Source organism: Myotis davidii, unplaced genomic scaffold (genome assembly GCF_000327345.1).
Source record: "Myotis davidii unplaced genomic scaffold, ASM32734v1 scaffold199, whole genome shotgun sequence".
NCBI lineage: Eukaryota > Metazoa > Chordata > Mammalia > Chiroptera > Vespertilionidae > Myotis > Myotis davidii.
This window is the reverse complement of record NW_006290680.1, coordinates 3479181-3482982: the sequence shown is the minus strand read 5'-3', so window position 1 is coordinate 3482982 and position 3802 is coordinate 3479181. Positions and strand designations below refer to the sequence as shown.

General features: G+C 40.0%; 1 protein-coding gene across 1 annotated transcript in view; it reads right to left on the bottom strand.

Annotated features, from left to right (window-relative positions):
- Nucleotides 1–3231: 3231 nt before the first annotated feature.
- SRSF6 (serine/arginine-rich splicing factor 6) overlaps nucleotides 3232–3802 on the bottom strand; it is a gene marked incomplete at its 5' end in the record, with an annotated part of 5593 nt that continues 5022 nt past the window's right edge. The window contains one exon of the mRNA XM_015563948.1: nucleotides 3232–3802. This exon is cut by the window's right edge and continues 1365 nt beyond it.

The window sequence follows — 3802 nt, the reverse complement described above, 5'->3', positions numbered from 1 at the left end:
TCTATCCCCTACAGAAAGCACTTTCTTACAGAATGTAACTTAGAAAATAAAAAAATATTAATTGTGGGTGAGTTTGGTAAGGACCTGAGTATTTAATTTACTATAGTTATTACCTATCAAATGACTGATTAAAAAAGGAAACAATGACTTTGTAAGTGATCCAGGTTATTACAATGTGCCACTATATGTGACACCCCGAGGACAGTCTCATTCTTGGTATTCCTGCCAAAAATGCAATCATGAGATATCAGGAAAAAAACAAATTGAGGTAAATTCTACAAAGTAACTGTCCTTTACTCTTCAAAAATGACATGGTCATGAAAAAGATTGACAATTTGTTCAGATTAAAGACTAAAGCAGGGGTCCTCAAACTTTTTAAACGGGGAGCCAGTTCACTGTCCCTCAGACCGTTGGAGGGCCAGACTATAGTTAAAAAAACAACAACTATGAACAAATTCCTATGCACACTGAACATATCTTATTCTGAAGTAAAAAAACCAAAATGGGAACAAATACAATATTTGTATTTGTATGTGGCCCGCGGGCCATAGTTTGAGGACCCCTGGACTAAAGAGCCATGAAAACAAATTCAGCAAATGATCCAGGAACATTGGAAAAATATAAAGAACATTATAGGTATGGACTATAGGTTATACAACAGTATATCATCAATGCTAATTTCCTGGTTTCAATGAATATTTGTAAGAGAATGTCCCTGTTCCTAGGACAGGGGTGGGGAACATCTGGCCCACAGGCCATAGAAAGCCCTCAAAATAATTTGTTCTGGCCCTGCTGAGGCATTAGGGGTGAGTTGTTTGACCAAATATAACAGGCTAATTTTGCAGGCTCCCGAATGATGTTATAAATATCCAAATGGCCCTTGGCAGAAAAAAGGTTCCCCAATCCTGTCCTAGGAAATAAATTTTGAGATAAAAAAGATGTCTTTAAGATGGCTCAGGAAAAACGACCACCACAGATAAAAAACACACACACACACACACACAACCATGTGTAAATGAAACAATACATAATTGAATGGGAAAAATATAGTTTTTTTTAATACTCTAAGATTTTTAAAGTTTAAAAAGTCTGTTTATACTTTCTGAGCCTCTTTATCCTGATTTCTTCCACAGGCACCCGGGACCCAGGCTGGCTTCCCTCAGGCCCCAGCTTGGTCAGGAAGGACATCTGGAATGATGTCTGGTCTAATTAGCATATTACCCTTTTATTATTATAGGTTATTGATAATAGTCAGAACCACTTCTTTTATAAAATTCAAAGAAGCCATAATGGATCTGGAATGTAAATCTTTTTAGATTTGCATCATCAAAAGAATGCATAAACCATTAGTCTTGGTTTTCTCTGAGTCAGAGGTAGATTTTACTGTTCTTTGGTATTTCCTGATTTTTGAACCATGATTCCTTTTTATTCAAGTACAAAGTTAATCACTTCAAGTACTATACTGGAGTCCTTTTTGTGAGGCTGCTATAAAATAGCCAGGCAATTTGGCCTGGCGAGCTTGGCTCAGTGGTAGAACATTGGCTGAGGACTAAAGGGACTCGGGTTCAATTCCAGTTAAGGGCACGTACCTCAGTTGCAGGTTCGATCCCTAGACAACCAATCTCTATCTCCCCTCCCTCCCACTCTGTAAAAACCAATGTTTTTAGAACACTCACTACTCATGGTATGAACAGCTTTATTGAAGGACATAGGCATTATGACCAGAGAAGTCTGGGCAGGTCCTGGTACTATCAGGAACAACTACCTTAGTGAGTGTAACTGGGTCCTAAAGGGGAGATACTTTATAGTCCAGGTACTTTTTTTAAAAAAAAATATTTTATTGAGTTTTACAGAGATGAAGGGAGAGGGATAGAGAGTTAGAAACATCGATGAGAGAGAAACATCGATCAGCTGCCTCCTGCACACTCCCTACTGGGGATGTGCTTGCAACCAAGGTACATGCTGCCCTTGACCGGAATCGAACTTGGGACCCTTGAGTCCGCAGGCCAACGCTCTATCCACTGAGCCAAACCGGTTAGGGCTACTTATTACTTTTGTAAGTAATTAAATCAGTACTTAAGACACTCTACTGCCACAGGACTAAAATTGGATGAAGCCAGAAAACTGCTTTCTGAAAGGTGAAAAAAATGTGATGGGGCCGAAACTGGTTTGGCTCAGTGGATAGCGCGTCGGCCTGTGGACTGAAGGGTCCCAGGTTCGATTCTGGTCAAAGGCATGTACCTGGGTTGTGGGCACATCCCTAATGTGCAGGAGACAGCTGATAGATGTTTCTAGCTCTCTCCCTTCCTCTCTGTAAAAAATCAATAAAATATATTTAAAAAAATAAATAAATGTGATGGGGTTACTAACAGGGGTGGGCAAACTTTTTGACTCGAGGGCCACAATGGGTTCTTAAACTGGACCGGAGGGCTGGAACAAAAGCATGGATGGCGTGTTTGTGTGAACTAATATAAATTCAAAGTAAACATCATTACATAAAAGGGTACGGTCTTTTATTTCAATAATTTTATTCATTTCAAATGGGCCGCCCGCGGGCCGTAGTTTGCCCACGGCTGGGTTACTAAGCATAAATTGCCAAAAGTTTAAAGCACTCAGTAAAAATTAAGGACTTGAGAAAAGAGGATCAATGTTTCCTAGTTTATATAAAGAACTCGAGGCCTGGTGCATGGATTTGTGCACCAGTGGAGTCCCTGGGCCTGGCCTGTGACAATCAGGCTGAAACTGGCTCTCTGATGTCCCCCAAGAGTCCTGGATTGCGGGAGGGTGGTTCTCAGGTGACACACCCTGGAATCGGGCTCCCTCCTCCAGTTCTGAACCGCAGCTTGGCAGCTCCTGTGTTGAGCGTCTGCCCCCTAGTTTTATAGCTACTGGCTGATCGATTAGGCTTTTATACATATAGATAGATAACTGTCATGGAAAATGTTCCAACTGCTACAAGATAAAAATGGGCAAAACTGTAAAAATAAGACAGGGCTAATACAAAAAAGATTTAGTACTTTTAATCCTTCCTAATAGCTAGCAAATGGTTTATCCTTACCACTTCATGGATGACACTTAAGCACAAAATGGGCTGATCCCCAAACCATTTCTGGGGAAGTGAAAACTAGATCCTTTTTCTCATAGTCAAGTCAGAAATAGCAACTCTAATCCTAGAGTTGACACTAAGAATTTGGCACTAAGTGGGAATACACAATAAATCCAAAACAAGCCTTTCCCTCGGTAAGCATTTTATTGAGATTAAGCATAAAATATGTTAACAAAGTGGGAGAAAGATACCAAAGATGAAAGATGGTAACACAGGAGCAGGTAGGACTCAAACTGGCCATAAAGGCACTATGGTGTGTTAATAAACAGTCAGGTAAAATAAAGGGGAATCAAGATGTTGCCCACTTCTCTTTCGCTATCAGCTTAATACACCATCTAGTCACAGATCACTAAATGGCATGTCGTAGACTGCTGGACTCAACTCACAAGTTGGCAAGAAACTAATTTCATCAGTCAACTCTGTTCTCAAGTAGGCCAATGCTATAATGGTTCAGCTATCTAATGATGGAGGTCCATAGGTATGGAATAAGACTAGATTTTTAATAAGCTGGTCTTTGCCATTACTATAAAAATTTACGAATGTAGGAATTCACCTATATCCACTATGGGGCAGCTAACAACGTGGACAAAGCTGCCTATTATATCATGTGATATAACATTAATATGAGGATGTTGTATACTTTCAGAGTCAAATTTCACCTTGTAGCATCCCCCACCCTCTCCTTCAAAAAACTTT